Source organism: Triturus cristatus, chromosome 1_2, assembly GCF_964204655.1.
Source record: "Triturus cristatus chromosome 1_2, aTriCri1.1, whole genome shotgun sequence".
In the NCBI taxonomy this organism is placed as follows: domain Eukaryota; kingdom Metazoa; phylum Chordata; class Amphibia; order Caudata; family Salamandridae; genus Triturus; species Triturus cristatus.
The window spans coordinates 703,878,264-703,894,639 of record NC_140580.1 but is presented as its reverse complement, the minus strand read 5'-3'; the positions used below and the strand labels follow the sequence as shown (position 1 = coordinate 703,894,639).

Sequence of the window (16,376 nt, the reverse complement as noted above, 5' to 3'; positions counted from 1 at the left end):
CATTTTTAATTTCATGGATCTTGCACACTGTGAGTGGGTTGAAATTGTGTAAAAGCCTAAATGCAAGGAGAACCTAGTGTGATTGTCCTGCTCCTGTGAATCATTCCCAAATGCTGATTGTCCTGCTCCTGTGAATCATTCCCAAATGCCTATCTCTATTTGGTGTTCATTATGCCTTGTAATACATATACTATGGTATCCCATTTATTTCAGCAATCTAATAGAGACTTCTAGCTTCAGATTCCTTACCTTAAAAATAGCCCGAGACGTTAGACTGGATCTAGAATTTATATTTTTGAGCAATACTCCTGCACGCCTGTAGGTGGCGTCATTATCCTCCATGTGGTGGGCCACGCCAAAATGATGTGTGCGTTGCCTATATTGACGCTACCCCAGCATGCTTACATCAGTTCTTTTCTTTGAGTCAGTCAGCGCAGTTCAGGGAAGAGCTACCCATAGCCAATTTTTGACTACCTTTTTTCGACGTTTTGTCGAAGTGTCTTGAGGTTTTTTCTCCTGCTGTGGCAGGTTGTCATCCAAGAAAGCCAGCTTCAAGCCATGCAATGCCTGTCACCGCTCGTTCTCGGACCCGCACCATATGTGCCTCGAGCGTAATCACAACCCGTAGGCCTGCTCCACGCACCCGAAGGCCTTGAGAAAGCGATCGCTCAAGCTCCTGGCGGCTCGACGTGCGAGAGGAAGGACCTGAAAGCGGTTGTGGAGTCAGAGGAGCTCATCGCACTCTAAGCCGTTGGGTGATTAAGGTAAGTCCCGCTACATGAGAAAGAAGTTGCTAAAGCATGCTTTGACTGCTCCTTCACTGTCAGGCGATGAGACGAGGGAGAGTCCCTCGAGGCCTGGCACCACAGTTGAGCCAGTGCCTGGACCGGCTCTGTGCCTCCCCGAGTTTCCAGGCCCTGGAGAGATCCCTCGACCATTTTATGAGGTCAGGTACCTCATCTTTGCGCAGCCAATTCCCTCTGGCATGCCTTTGAGCCTCGCATGTTTGGGAGGGGCCAATACTGGATCCACGCCGGCAGCTCGGGCACCAGTCGGATCCCAGGGATCCACAGATATATCCGGATTGGAGCCGGTCGTGTGATGTCAACCTTTCCCTTGCGCCGGTCCAAGGCTAATTGACCCGATGCCATCAGCACTATCCCCACTTTCCTCCTCGATTCCGACAGGGAGCCGAAGGGGCGTCATCGGACTCCGGCGTTGCCTGGAACCATGCCTTCCAGGCCAGAGCTAGAGCCCTAATCCTATGGGCTGTGACTCTGGAAAGATGGCAGTGGTTGCTTGACCCTGAAGAATACCAGCCTTATGAATTCTTAAACTGGTGAGAGGATCTGGGTTAAGCCAGTGACCTGGTCACTTCTCCAGATACTGACATGCTTTCTCCCCCTAACTTGGCTATGGAGGAGGAAGCTTAATTCACTATGGTGGTTCTGAGGGCAGCAGAGGTCCTGGACCTAAGTTTGCCCTTGGTGGCAGTTAATACTAATATCTTGACAGAAGTGATTCCGCTGGAAGTGTCCCCTTCCAAACTGCTTTTCCCTTTCTCGGAGCACTTTCTGATGTCTTGCATGGGATCTGGTCCAGGCCCAGCACAGGGGCTGCTTCTGTGAACAGGACAAATGCCCGCCGCCACAGCCCTGTTCCAGGGGACTCCAAATTCTTCTCAGAACACCCTACCTGGGAAAGCTTGGTGGTCCAAGCCTCCACTTCACATCTAAATCCTGGCACATTTCCAACCACACCGCCGGATCGAGAAACCAAGAGGCTGGACAATTTAGGCATGAAAATGTTTTCTTCCACCAGCCTGACATTGTGGCCGATGAACACTGCATGCCTTTTGGGCCACTATTCCCATGCCCTATGGGATGCGGGTTTGCATGTGCTGCCAATGGTCCCAGAGGAAGCCATGTCCGTGCCCTCCCAGACTGTTGGCAACGGGAGGGATGCCGCTAAATTCCCCATTAGATGTGGACTAGACACCACTGACTCACTAGCCCTTTTCCATGGCTCCATTTCAGCCTCCGTCTGCCTCTTGCTAATTTCGTGGTTAAAAAATGGGCCTACAGCTGCACTCTTATCCGCCCCGCCTCTGCAGTGTGCAAGCTTTCCAGCCTCTGTGTGGCCATGGACTTAGTCCCTACCAGCCCGTGAGTCAGATGGCCAGCGGTTGAGTCAATCCACTGCCCAACCCCCCCCCCCCCTTCTCAGTAGCCACAGCCTCCAAACCCTCCTAGTCTGTCCGTTGCCCATCATGGGAGTCAATAACATCGATCAGGTTTGTTTTGCAGATTGTCTGAAGGAATTACTCCCTCCCCTTTGAGACTACCCTTCCCTCTGTGCCACCTACGTACGACAGGCTGACGGAGGACCACCTATCTCTTCTTCGCCAGGAAGTGACTGCTCGTTTGGCCAAAAGACCCATAAAGAGACTGCAGACGCCAGAAGTGTGTCGTGGTTGTTATTTCTGCTACTTTCTGGTGCCAAAGAAGGACAGAGGTATTTTTCCTGTCCTCAACCTGCACTCACTCAACTTCTTCCTCAAGAAGGGGGGAAGTTCAAAATGCTCCCTTTTGCTCAAGTTTGGTCTGCCCTGGACCCAGGAGACTGGATGGTAGCGTTGGACCTGCTGGACTCATATTTTCACAGTCCAGTCCACGCACAGGCATTCCCTGCGGTTTACGGTGGACCTCAAGTACTTTCAGTTCACTGTGCTCCCCTTTGCCTCACCAGCGCCCATCGGGTATTCACCAAAGTGATGGCAGTGATTGCAGCTCATCTGCGGGGATCAGGGGTGCCTGTCTTCCCCTGTCTTGATGACTGGCTGTTGAAGGCAGGCTCACCCCAGGCTGTGGTCTACCACCTCCAGACTTTGGCAGACCACCTGCATTAACTGGGATTCACACTTAACTCCCTCTCAGATGCTCTCTTTCATTGAAGCTGTTCTGAACACAGTGCAGTTTCTGGCATATCCTCACGAACGGTGAGTCCAGGATATTCAGGCCTGATACCGATGTTTCAGCCTTTATCCTGAATTTCGGTGAGACTGACCCTGAGGCTGCTGGGCCTCATGTCCTCATGAATCCTAATGGTGACAATTGGCATATGCTCATTGGCATATGCAGGCTCAGCAGTGGGAGCTGAAGTTCCAGTGGGTGCAGCATCTGGGGAACTCTCAGACATGGTCCAGATGTTAGAGAAAACTGCAAAGGACCTGCGGTGGCTTACGAACCACAATTGGGTCTGCTACAGACCTCTCTCCCTTCCCCAACCAGATCTGACATTAGTGACAGATGTGTGACTCCTGGGATGGGGTGGCGATCTGGGAGAGGTAGAGATCAGAGTATTCTGGTCTTCAGCGCAGTCCGCACTCCACATCAACCCGTTGGAGCGCTGAGCGATCCGATTGACATTGACAGTCTTTCTACCCACCATCTAGGGAAGGCTCGTGCAAGTGTTAATGGACAACACCACCGCCATATGCTACTGCAACAAACGGGGCGGGTGGGTTAATCAACCCTTTGTTAAGAGGCCATGCGTGTCTCGACATAGCTGGAACAGCAGGGCATATCCCTGGTGGGTCAACATCCTGTAGGTCTTTCTGAACGCCATAGCGGACAAACTCAGCTGCAGATGCCTAACCGATCATGAACGGCATCTCCATCCAGAGGTGGTGCAACGTCTCTTTAATCAGTGGGGAGAGCCTCGGTTAGATCTGTTCTCCACCGACGAGAACGTGCAATGTCAGCGGTTCAGCTTGCGGGAGTTTCTAAGGCAGATCTCTCAGAGACTCTTTTCATCTTGGTTGGAGCTCAGGCCTCCTGTACATATTTCCGCCCATACCACTCCTGCCCAGAGCTCTCAAGAAGACCAGGAACGACCCAGCCCAAGTCATCCTTGTGGCTCTGGATTGGTCACGGAGAGTCTGATATCCTGAGATATTGATCTTGGCCATTTGTCCTCTGATCAGGCCTTGACTTCACGAGAATCTTCTTTTGAAGCAGCAGAGGAAGGTTATTCACCCGAACCTGCCAATGCTCTGTCTCCTTACATGGAGATTGAGTTGCGACAGTTGATAGCTTTCAACCTTCCTCCTAAAGTCTGTAATGTTATTTTGGCAGCCAGGCATCCCTCCACCAAGAGTGTTTACGCCTGCCGATCGGTAACATTTGTGGCATGGTGTATAGAACGACAAATCTATCCCCTTTCTGTCCCACTTTCTCAGGTTCTCCTTTTCATCTTTTCCCTTGCCTAGCTGGGCTCTGCCTGGGTATTCTGAAGGGCTATCTCTTGGCCACTTCAGCTATTCTTGTGGTTGCCTGATCAGCTATTCCTTATCAAACCCCCTATTGTAAGTATGTTTATGAAAGGTTTGCAAAATTTGCTTCTGCCTTCTCCTTTTATTATGCCCCAGTGGCACCTCAATCTCGTTCTCACTTTTCTTATGTGTGCTGCCTTTGAGCCCCTGCACAATTGTCCACTCAGGCTCCTTACCATTAGGACACCCTTTTTCTTGGCTATAACATGTGCCCAGAGTTCAATGAGCTTCAGGCCTCGTCATCCAAGCCTCCTTATCTGAAAGACCTACCCAGACAAACTGGTGCTTCGTACAAGAGCTTTCTTTCTCCTGAAAGTAGTCGCTCCATCTCACATAGTCAGTCCATCACTCTGCCTACTTTTTACGCTCCGCCTCATCCCTCCAGGGAAGAGGAGCGATTTTACTGTAAGACCAAAAAGATCGTTTTCGTTCAACCTTGACCGCACACAAGATTTCCGGGTAGGTAACCAACTCTATATGGGGTATGTTGGAGAGAAGAAAGTGCGCATTGCACAGAAGTGGACCATCTCATGATGGATCGTGGTCTTTATTGAATCTGCTACGCATGGCTAAGTAATGCATGTTCGTTCCCCCAGAGCTAAAGCTTCCACCATTGCATTAGATCACGGAGTTCCAGTTCTGGACAAGTGCCTGGCAGCAATGTGCACTTCCCTACTTACATTTACTGTAAGAAAGTGGCTCTGTATATACTGCACCAAAGTAAGGTTCAGTGTGCACAGATTCCACATTCCCCAGAGGTTTGGCAGAGGCTAAAGTTAGATATAACCTTACTCTCTAAAGTGGTAGCTTGGTCGAGCAGTAAGGCAGTATCAGAGGATAGTGTACAGCATTTGTTGTACTCACTCAGTCAGCAAATGGTCCCACACACTCAAGAACTGAACTCTAGGCCAATTGTTTTGTATATAAAAATATATAGTTGTTTTATTTTAGAACCACAAGTAGGTATCAAAATACTTTGTCAGAATGAAATGATGTAGTTGTATACTTTCAATAGGCAATAACTTTTGAATGCAATAGTTACAGTTGTTGCAATAGGCAACACAATTCAAACACATTTATAACATTGAGCTCATTGGAAGTTGTTAAGTAAATGCAATTTCAATTACTTTGCGTGTGATTTTCTTACTCAGGGCTGGATCGTGGATTCAGCCCTGGTGCATCTCCTGTAAACAGTTGAAAGAAATATCGTTTTTGTTACACAGGCGATTTTTAAGGAATATTTGTATGTTTCAAAAATTTACATTTAGAAGAATTTCTGGCAAACACCAGGCAATGTTATCCTATGGAGGAAAATCAAGTTATCGGTAAGTGCTGTTGTAATTACTTTTCAGGGTCAATGCTGGGCACCAAGATCCAGCACTGGGATCTCTCCTGATAACAGGTGAGTAATTTTGTTTTTGTTGTTCGGCTGATTTTTAGTGAATATTTTAAAGTTTCAAAACTCGACACTTGGAAGAATTTCCAAGTGAAAACCAGTCAATGTTAACCTATGGAGAAAATGTAAGTTATCGGCTTTCAGGTAAGTATTGACTGGCAGAGTTGAGGTTCTGGACATTGATTCAGAGGGTCTCCCAGGGTCAGGTAGGTACAGTTGTTACACCCTCAGTGGCACAGGGGCAGCCGGGTGCAGAGAGAGTTAGGCCCAATGTTAGCCTATGGCGGGCAGGGGGCCTTTGGTTGGTGGCTGCTAGCAGGCAGGCCACGCGGCTGTGGGAGCTGGGCTCCTGGTCACTCACACAGGGCAAGTGGGGAAGTAAGATAGGATAGAGGTTGCACTTCCAGGGGCACTCGGGCGGCTGGGTTCAGGGTGCTTTTGAGCCATCGGGCGCTCAATGTATTTTAATGGAGAAGCTACCAGATGAACAAAGGCTGCAAGCTCGGGGACGGAGATTTTTTAGGCACGACCACCACTTCGAGAGGTAAGTCGGGAAGCTGTAGGTTAGGTAGGCACCCAGGAGCTGTGCACAGGGGTCCGCAGGGCGCCGGGTGCAGGGGTGTCTTTTAGCGTCGGGAAATCTTACCCTCTGCTGGTCGCAGTTGGAGGAGTCCCTGGTTCTGAGGCTGCAGGCGTCGTCGGGAGCGTCGAGGAGGGTCCTTGGAGGCTAAATTCTTGGTCACAGTCGCCGGGGGGACGTCCTCGTAGTCTTTGTCACTCGGGCACAGGCCGGGCTCGGCGGCTGCAGTGTGTGCAGGAGTCGCGGTTCCTGGCTGGCTCCAGGGGTTTATTGCTTGCTTTGAGCAGAACCATTGCTCGTGGGAGTCCCAGTCTTTTAGATGAGCAAGGCAGTCAGGTCCTCCAGGGTTTTCGAGGTTGCTGACTACTGGAGACACCGGGTTTTAGCAGGAGCAGGTTCGAGGGTCGACAGGCCTGTAGGGCTGGGGCCAAGTCAGTTGGTGTCGTCCTCTTGTTAGCAGCTGCACGGCAGGTCTTCTTTCTTCTTGTTCTTCTTTCTTGTTTCGGATTCGGGATCTGAGGAAGGAAGGTTCAGAGAGCCCCCAAATACTAAATTTAGGGGCGTTACCGGTAGGTGAAGGTCAGGGACCTATGGGTCCCTTCCCTGGGGTGGGTACACCCCCTAGCCTGCCATTCTCCGGTGGAAGGGGGGCAGGAGCCTAGTCCCGATTTGGTAGGGCTCCCCATCCTCAAGATGGCAAGAGCCCGGAGTTGTGCTTCACCTCGCCTCCCCCACCTGAGGGGTGGGGTTGGAAGAAGCTGGCACACCCCCTTTCCTCACTTTGGTTTTCCCGCCAGAGTGGGGGTCAGAATCGGTGGGGGCCAGTTGCTGAGTACAGCAAGTGGCCTGGAGAAGCTCACAAAGGCGGCATGCCTTTGAAGCTTCCCCTGCCCATCCTGGGGGAGGAGACCTAGCACCTTGCCCAGGATGTGCATTGTTGCAGACCCACGATGGCTCTCTTCCCAGGGGTCCAGCAACATGTCTGCTGGGTGGCAGCTTAAGCAGCCACTCAGGCAGGACGCTGGTTGTTGGTTAGGTTCAGGGGGCATCTCGAAGATGCCCTCTGTCGTGCATCTTCTGTTAAATCCCACACTGGCATCAGTGTGGGTTTTAGGTGCTGAGAAGTTTGATATCAAACTTCTCAGATTTCAGTGCAGCCATCATGGTGCTGTGGAGTTCGTGATGACGATCTCCCAGCACCATATACTCTTAATGGCAGCACTGCACTTACAGTGCCCAGGAAGGGACCTGGGTACTGTAGGGGTACAGGGCTCATGCACCTGTACCCACACTACTGGAATAGGGCACCCAGCTAGAGGGGTGACTGAGGTATGCCAGGGGAGTGTGTTTTGTGGGCATGGCACACAGGGATGTGTGCCAAGACACTAAGCCTGCAAAGGCAGTGTGTGTGTGTCAGGGTACAAGGCCTCTAAGGGTGGCAGAATAAGTGCTGCAACCCTTAGGGGCCTTCTCTGGTCACAGGGCCCTGGGTACCTAGGGTACCATTTACCAGGGGCTGACATGTGGCCAGAGGTGCCAATTGGGTTTAGGCTTCATGCAGTTTTAGGAAAGGAACACAGGCCCTGGGCACTTGAATGGTAGGAGCCCAGGGCACACTCAGTCATCAGCAATTCAGCAAAAAGTGGGGCCATACCATGCAAGAAAGATGGCACTTTCTCACATTTACCAAACACTACTTGCTGAAAGTTGCGAAAAAGTAACTATAGGTACTGCACACGGCCTATCCGGCACGGATAATGCAACAACGCCAATCGGAGCCGAACAATCCAACTTATCAGCGCACAGGGGTACTGCTCACGGAAAATGTCCATATCCAATCTGATACCTGGGTACAATTCTAAGGTAAGAAATCAGCAGCTAGATAGAGTCCCTACTAGATAAGGCGTTACCAAAGGTAAGTAACTTTTTCTTTGCCACTTTATATTCTAATTTGAAGTGACACTTGATTTGCTACTTAAATGTAATGATTTAATGTGATCAGTCAAACACATTAATATCTCTTTACAGTTTTTTTTTGTTTCATAGATCATACATGGCTCTCTGAATTGTCTTGAAGCTTCTGCTATTGCAAAATCTCAGCGTGAATAATTTCAGTGGTACAAGTTAATTACATGATCTGTTCAGTTTGCTTATGTGCGCCATACAGATAATGCATTTTCTATGAAGTACACTATATTACTCATTTAAGCAAACATGTGCCCCACAGAGAAGACAAAAAGGAACATCATGGGCCTTGTAATCTGGCATAGGGAGGACCTTGCAAAAAGTGGTTACTCCATAACATATCAAGTGTCCATGATCAGATCCTCGGCGATAGATTAGATCTTTGCAATTGTCCACCCCAAATCTTTTTTAAGGGCTTTACTGGGAAATAAAGGTGAAACAAAGCCATCAAACAAGGCACGTGTATGTTAGCCAGTTGCCCACAAGCTGTCTTCTGGATCACAAGGTACCAAAGTTGACTGACTGAATCTCTCGATTCCAGGATTGTATCCACATCAAATCTCAGTTCCTTGTGAACCACCAAAGGCATTGTTGCAGAGTGAAAGAGCCCCTGATTGCAGCACCTGGGATCTGAGTTACTGTGCAAGGGTTTGGTTCAGTCTTTCAGTTAGACCCCCATTGTGTCAATATCAGTTTGTATTGACTGTCTCAATAGTTTGGCAAATTTCCCCTCACAATATAGGGCTATGTTGAAACCCTCTGACACCACTTTCTTGGAAGTCTGTGCAAATGCACAACACACTTGAAAGCTTACTTTTTTTCACATTTAAGCAGTCTGAGATTATATCATAGAAATGAAGCATGCGATATTTAAATAGTTTGCAACCACCTGAATGGTGAGATACCCTTTGTTTGTTGGAAAACCATTTATGAAAGCCAATAAAATATTCTTTAAGACACTAACTGTATCGGGGGACTCTGAAGGAAGCCTTTAGAATCTGTGAGGTTTGATTTTGCTTCATAACAAAGTAATGCAACACAGCATTACAAATATTCGATTTCTAAGGTGGCCTCCAAAAATGCCTTTGAATCTGTTTATTCTTTTGCTATTGTAGCCAGTGGTCGAGTATGCATTTTTTAAAGCTAACCACTGAAGCCTTTTCCTAAGTAGGTGCGTTATTAAGCCCTTATAAGATATTTTGTTGTTGAGTAATTGTGAACTTATTTCAACAACCCAGTGTTGTGTTTGATGGTATAGCCCTGAACAATTCGACTCTTGTGGAGCTTTCTAGGTGGATCTCAGAGTGCTCAGGATTGATTAGATTGCTAACGTTGGTAGTTGTTAGGTCTCGCCTATTAGACAGCGCTTACAGTGTCTGTTTCTAGATGCATTGTTAGCTCACTGTGGGCTTAATCTACCCATTATTTACCATTGGTTGGCATCGTTATCCCTCATTTGCTTGCTTCTTATTCATTAGCTTGCGTGGGGTTTCCTCCCTCTTCTTGCGTTTGTCCCTCCCTTGGAGCATTGACTCAATACTTGTGTCCTTCCACTTCTCTTTTTTTTGAGGTGCTACTTTTTTATGTCTCGCCTGGTGTTAGCAGCACGCATGCGCTGCTCTCGCCATGCGAGGGCTTCTTGGAATCAATGCGGTTCCAGAAGTCGTGTCTCAGCTCCGCCTGCAATTTTCATTCGTTTGCGTCATTTGTCGTCATGGATTATGCTAAACATAGTGTAATGATTGCACCGGCATTTTAATCCCTCCTGGTTGCCACCCTGTCCTCTTTTGGCCCCGCCCACCGGGATTGGATCTTTTACTTGCGGCGTTAGACTCTTTCCTTCAAATTAGTTGGTAGGCACTTCCTTTTTCTCATTTGTCCACAAAGCACAATGCTGCAGCGCTGGGCCCTTTAAATTGTATGTTTTTTCTTCTCTTTATTTCTTTAATGAGCGCAGCGCCCGCTAGGGACACCGCGCTCACTTTATTTATATTTTCGCGGCGTCCACTTCAGGGACACCGCACTCTGTTTTTATTTTTTTTAAACTTTAACACTGAGCACAGCGCCCGCATAAAGGACACCGCGCTCAGTGTTAAAGTCAGAAAAAAAACGAGCGCGGTGTCTTTCAAGTGGCGCCGCGTTCTGTTTTAAACTGAAGTGCTTGCAATGTAATCGAACCTATTGCATTACAAATGCTTGTCATAGGACCTGTGCCCTGATCCTACCCTCAACATCTTTGTATTTGCTGATGAGGGTATTAGCGAAGGACGAGCAAAAACTCAAAACATTGGACATGTACAGAGTGCTTTGCTTGGCTTTCTGGGGGTGCCGGCTGCCCTTGTGTCTTCTGAGATGCCAAGGGAAGTGCCATGGGTGGAAAAAGAAAGGGCATGCAACTCGGCTGGCAGCCGCTTCCCTCGTTTCATCCAAATTCTTTAAAACCAAAACATGTGCATTCTTTTTTGCAGTGCTCTTATGCTGTTACGGTAGCGGGGGGAATCCTAACGCTGTGGTGTTCGCACGAAAAGTTCAGTTTATCACAGCCGCCACGGAGGTCGAGCCTGAAAGCTGCTTGTGCGAACCTATATTTTCTCAGAGCATTATGAACACAAAGCAAGTCTTGGCTGCAGCGCCCCGCTCACTCCTCTCCCACGGCCCCTCCCTCGCCTCGCTTTTCCATGGGAACTAATTCACCCTTTACAATCAGAAACCCTTCTCTGCCTGCTGCCATCCCCTCCTCTCCTCCAACAGCCAGAGGAGGACAGCCTTTCTGGTGAATTCGGAACTTGCATTAAAAGAAAACGTGAAAAATAAATACGTTTTCAAAGATTAATAATATATACTATGTTACATCTTCCAAATGCAGCGAGCCTAGACATCAACCCGACTAAGTAAAATAAGTTTAAATCTAAGTTTGTTTACCTCTTGAGTCAACAAAAATTTGAGCTGCAGTGCTAGGCCCTTGTTTTTTCTTTATTTCTTTAACGAGCGAGGCGCCCGCTAGGGACACAGCGCTCACTTTTTTATTTATTTATATTTTTGCGGCATCCGCTCTGCTTTTTTTGTTTTTTTAAAAACTTTAACACTGGGCACTGCGCTCTGTTTTAAACTGAAGCATTTGCAATGCAATCGGACCTATTGCATTTCAATCGGAGCTATTGCATTGCAAATGCTTGTTATAGGACTTGTGCCCTGATCCTACCCTCAACATCTTCATATTTGCATATGAGTGGATTAGCGAAGGACGAGCATAAACTCGAAACCTTGGACATGGACAGAGCGCCTTGCTTGGCTTTCTGAGAGTGCCTGCTGCCCTGGTGTCTTCTGAGATGCCAAGGGAAGTGCCATGGGTGGAAAAAGAAACAAGCATTAAAAATGCAATAGGTCTCGCCTTTTAGAGCCAAGACCTCTTGGCTTTGCCAATACTTAGTAAAGTAAGTTAAGTTTAAAAAAAAAGTATACAAAGTTATCAACTTCAAAGTCTTTGGTAAGTAAAATATGCAGTGTATATAAAGTAACATATTGCTAAAAACATTGGCAAAGCCAAAAGGTCCCAAAGATTTATTTATTGCCTTTACTAATGCATATTCATGTGTCTTCCTGCCATTTTAAGTGGTTTATCTGGTTTCCTCTCAGATGTTTCTGGTGTAAAGGTGGCCTAGGAGAAGATCACCTCCAACGCGAATACCTGTTGTGCACAAGATGCTGCGGTACCTGCCCCCTGTAGTATTAACACCAGCATCCTGTTGTGCTGTCATGCGTGGCTGCACATCCTCGGCTTTAAGCCTAAGCTACAACTGCACCTCCTCAGCCTTTCATTTGATGAGAAACATTTCTTTGGGTCCCAAGTGGAGGAGATGTGGGAAAAGAAAAGTGTAGAAACAGAGGTGGCTCTGGCAAGGGTGTTCGTCTCCAAACATTGACTTGCTTATGCTCCCCCGATCACAAAACGTCTGTCAGTAAGACGGCTAAAAGATCTTGATACATGCTGGGAGGCAATCACCTAAAACCATTGGTTCTAGCTGAAGTGCATCAGGGTTACTTCTTAAAATGCCTCTCCAAAACATGCTGCCAGGCTGCCACACCCTCAGCCAAGAGCACCTCACTCTCCTGGAGGAATAGATTCAAGCACTGTTCCAAAAGGGCGTAATGCAGTCTTTGCCACTACACCAGCGGGGCACAGGTCGGTACTTGCTGGACTTTATTATTACAAAAATGGACCGTTCCCTTTAGCCCTTTCCAGAGCTGAGGCTGTTAAAGCAGTACATCATGTGGTAGCACTTTTATTCGGTAACTCTGCAGGATATTTTTTTTTTGCCGATGGGTCTGCATGACAGTACTAGGCTTCAAGGATTCCACTCCATTTCCCTTTCCCTTTCCCGTGCTGAATTTGAGCCGCTGGTTTCAAGTGTTTGGCACTGGCACTTAATTGTCAACACCGACACTTATGATAGTCTGCCACATAGTGGTGCTGTTTGACTAATTTAAAGCCATTGTTATTGCTTTGGGAGCCTGGAATAGTCAGAACTGTCACACTAGTAGTAGTGCGATGGCTAGTTTTTGTATTATTACTGTAATCTGCAGCGCTGTTAGCTGCATTATGCTGTATAAGCAGATGATGCCTCCTTGACAAGGATCCTGAACCTTATTTTTTTTTCTTCTGTCAAATAAAGCACTGCCCCACCCACTCGACACATCACAGGTAGGCAATACTTCCAGTTCAAAGTCCTACAATTCAGTGTCAGTACTGATCCAGCGGTGCTCATGAAGTGCCTGGTGGTGGTGGGCACATTGCAGAGGGCAATTCATGGCTTTACATACCACAACAACTGACTAATCGAGAGCAGCAGACAGTAGTGCTTATCACACAGTCTGACAGCTGTGTCCCTGGTAACCAGCCTAGGGTGCTCCTATAAATGCAAAGAAATCCCACCTCAACAGATCCAAGCCTCCTTTTGCTCAGTGTTAAATGCAGCTACTTTGAAAGCATATCGCAACCAGCCAAGCGAGGATGATGGCATTGCAACAACTGCAGCCTCTTTTGGCACTCATTTCATCTACTCTCTTTAAGAACTGTATTGACGTTCTTGAATATGATGGCTTCCTGCACTGCAATTGTATTGCTTGCCAGACTTCATATGCACCCACTCCGAAAGTGCCTTGTGAGGCAGTGGTCATAAACGTAGAGTTACTAGGAGGCTCTGATGTTGGTAAAGGCCAACACTTTGCCTTATTTGCAGTGGGAGAGCAGCAACAGCCTGCTGCTCAGTAGGCTTTTATTGGATGCACTTCCACAGTTGACCATCACCACCAAAGCATCACTCATTGGCTGGGGACGCCCTTCTTGACAACATCACCATCCAAGGTATGTGGATCACACTTTGGCCCACAGCTCTGCTGCTTGATTATCGTGGAGATGTCCATCAGTACCAACAAATAGCTACCGATCAGGCCGGACCGTCTCACTCAATAAACAGCCAAATCAGTCACTTGGACCACAAGCAGTTCAATCTAGTGATTTGCCTCATGAGGTCTTTGTAGTATGGCTCCATAAACCTTCCTAATCAGTACATGACCCTACTGTGTGAGACATGTAGGTCTCATGCATGTTATTCAACCAAGTGAATGAGATTTGCCCACAACTGTATTTCCAAACATCTAGACCCTTAAATGTCAGGGTTCAAGACATACTTTGCAAAACCGGGATTGCTCTTAAAAAATGACTGTCATCAAGGTGTTCAAAGAGTGGATCAAAAGGGTAACACTCTCAGCCCCTGTGTGAAACCAAATCTCGCAATACGTATGGTTCTGTCCTTTTAAACCCCTCCACACTTGCAACCTATAGTTTCTTTCCTGGAAGGTGGTTTCTTAGTAGCCGTAACCTCGCTCAGTTGCATCATTGAGTTGTAAGCACCCACTATTCAACAAACATGAATTCTAATGTACAAAGACACAGTGGTCCTTAGAAATGATCCGAAGTTCTTGTCAATGGGTTTCACCATTCTACTTCAACCAGACTATTGAGCTCCCTGTATTCTTTTTCCACAGCCAGATGAGATTGCAGAAAGGGTATTGCACAACTTTGACATTAAATGGTCTCTTGTGTACTATATATCGAGGACTAAGCTCTTCTGCAAAACTAAACAGCTCTTTGTAGCTTTTGCAAACCCTCATAGGAGTAGCCCAATACCCAAAGCAGGCATTTCATGGTGAATTATAAGGTGTATCTAGACTTGCTACACTAAAGCTAAATGCTTACTTACTGTACCTCTTGCCAGCGATGATGAATCATTTGATCAGATCATTGTGTGTTCTGTGAAATCCTACACAAATGGTGCTATATTGGGATCACATTGGAAAGAGACCTTAAGTAGTGATACAACATTAAGTAGAGTCAAAGTGATGGTTTCTCAAGGTTGGCCTGTTGCCAATGCCTTGAACAAAGATTTGGCTCCTTATCGCCATGCTGCAATGGAGTTACCAGAGGTTTTAAGGCATGGTCACATAATGGTTGTTCTTTTTTAAGTTTGGCACTTGTCTGTGAGCGGTTTGGGGTAAGTGGTGAAACAAAGAACTTTTTTCTGTAGTAGTGATTAGATGTGTAGAGCTGCGTGGAGGCAAAATCGATTGGTTCTATTTTGTGTAGCGAACATTCCTGAGAATATTACTCTTAGTTGTATAGGCCCTCATTCCAAGTGGCTATCTTTGGCGAAAACTGCAGGACTGGGGGTTGCTAGAAGACCTACTGAGAGCACACCAACCCATGGGTTTGAATCGAACTAGGAGACGCCTCCTGCATTTAAAAGGTCGATCCCCTTGAGCTCTGACTGAAGTAAGGCTGCGTGCTGGCCCCCCTGCTGTTTAATGTATACATAGCTGACATGTCGCAGCAACTCGACAAAACAGATTGCTACCCACCTAAGCTAGGAGGTCAAAGCATGTCACATCTGCTCTATGCGGATGACCTGGTGCTTCTCACTCAGACAAAGCTCGGCCTCCAATGGCTCTTGACCACCTTAAACGACTACACAGGCAAGAACATGCTGGTAATAAATCAGGAAAAGACAAAAACGGTCTTATTTAACCAAAAGCCACACCAGGCTCATCGGTGACTGCCCAAGGGCACCAGGCTCCAGCACAGTAAGCACTACAAGTTCGAGGCATGTGGGCTGCTGAATTCATATCTGTGCATAGATCGCCGCCTAGTGTTGGGTCCGGATGTTTGCACGTTGTTGTCCTGGAAGAGTCTTCGAAGTATCCTGAGATAGGTGACTCCTCCCCTGGACCACAGTGCGCATGGGCATCCTCTCCATCCTCAGATTGTTTTTTTCCGCCATTGGGTTCGGATGTGCTTATCTTGACTCAAGTTAGGAAAATTTAGTTTTCAGGCCAAAAGGCCTTTAGTTTTCGTCGGTACTGTTCCCGATCGCTATCGACAGTTTACTGGTTAGTTTAGCGACTTTAACAACTTTTTCGGATCCATTATATCCGACCATCGACCCTACATCGACGATGGAATCGAGGACCCCATTCAAGAGGTGTCCTGTTTGCCACGCGAAATATCCACATATCGACGTCCACCCGGTGTGCAACAAATGCCTCTCACCGGATCACGACGAAGCGAAATGTATGGCCTGTGCCAGATTCAGATCCAAGAAGCCTCTACGGAATCGACGAGCCGCGAGACTTGAAGCACAGCAAGCGGCACCGGCCCCGACCAACATCTTCAGCACCGAGGACGAAGATGTTGAAAGCGCGGAAAACATACCCTCCAGCCCCGCTTCCGAACACGGTTCCAGATCGGAAGACGTAGATGAAGAGCTTTTTCACAGGGAAGAAGCCGACGATGAGGTAGGAGACTACGATGAGGCCTTAGGGGCCGAAGAAGGTAGCTCTGGTGACGAGCAGGGCCTACCCGTCCAAACAGAAGATATCCCAGTGCGTCAGTCTACGGCTCCGGTCGAGGGATCGCCTTCGGGCCTTTCCCAAGACCAATCCCGCAGTTCCTCGGCCCCGCCCTCTGGCCCGGCCTCGGACATACAGCGAGAGCCATTATTACCCAAAAAGACTGGTTTCCCTTCCACGAAACCGAAACCAATCGT

At 47.7% G+C, this 16,376-nt stretch overlaps 1 protein-coding gene across 4 annotated transcripts in view; it reads left to right on the top strand.

Moving 5' to 3' along the window:
* DLG5 (discs large MAGUK scaffold protein 5) overlaps nt 1–16,376 on the top strand; it is a 1,132,805-nt gene that overhangs the window by 347,096 nt on the left and 769,333 nt on the right. The gene's annotated exons all lie outside the window — the stretch shown is intronic.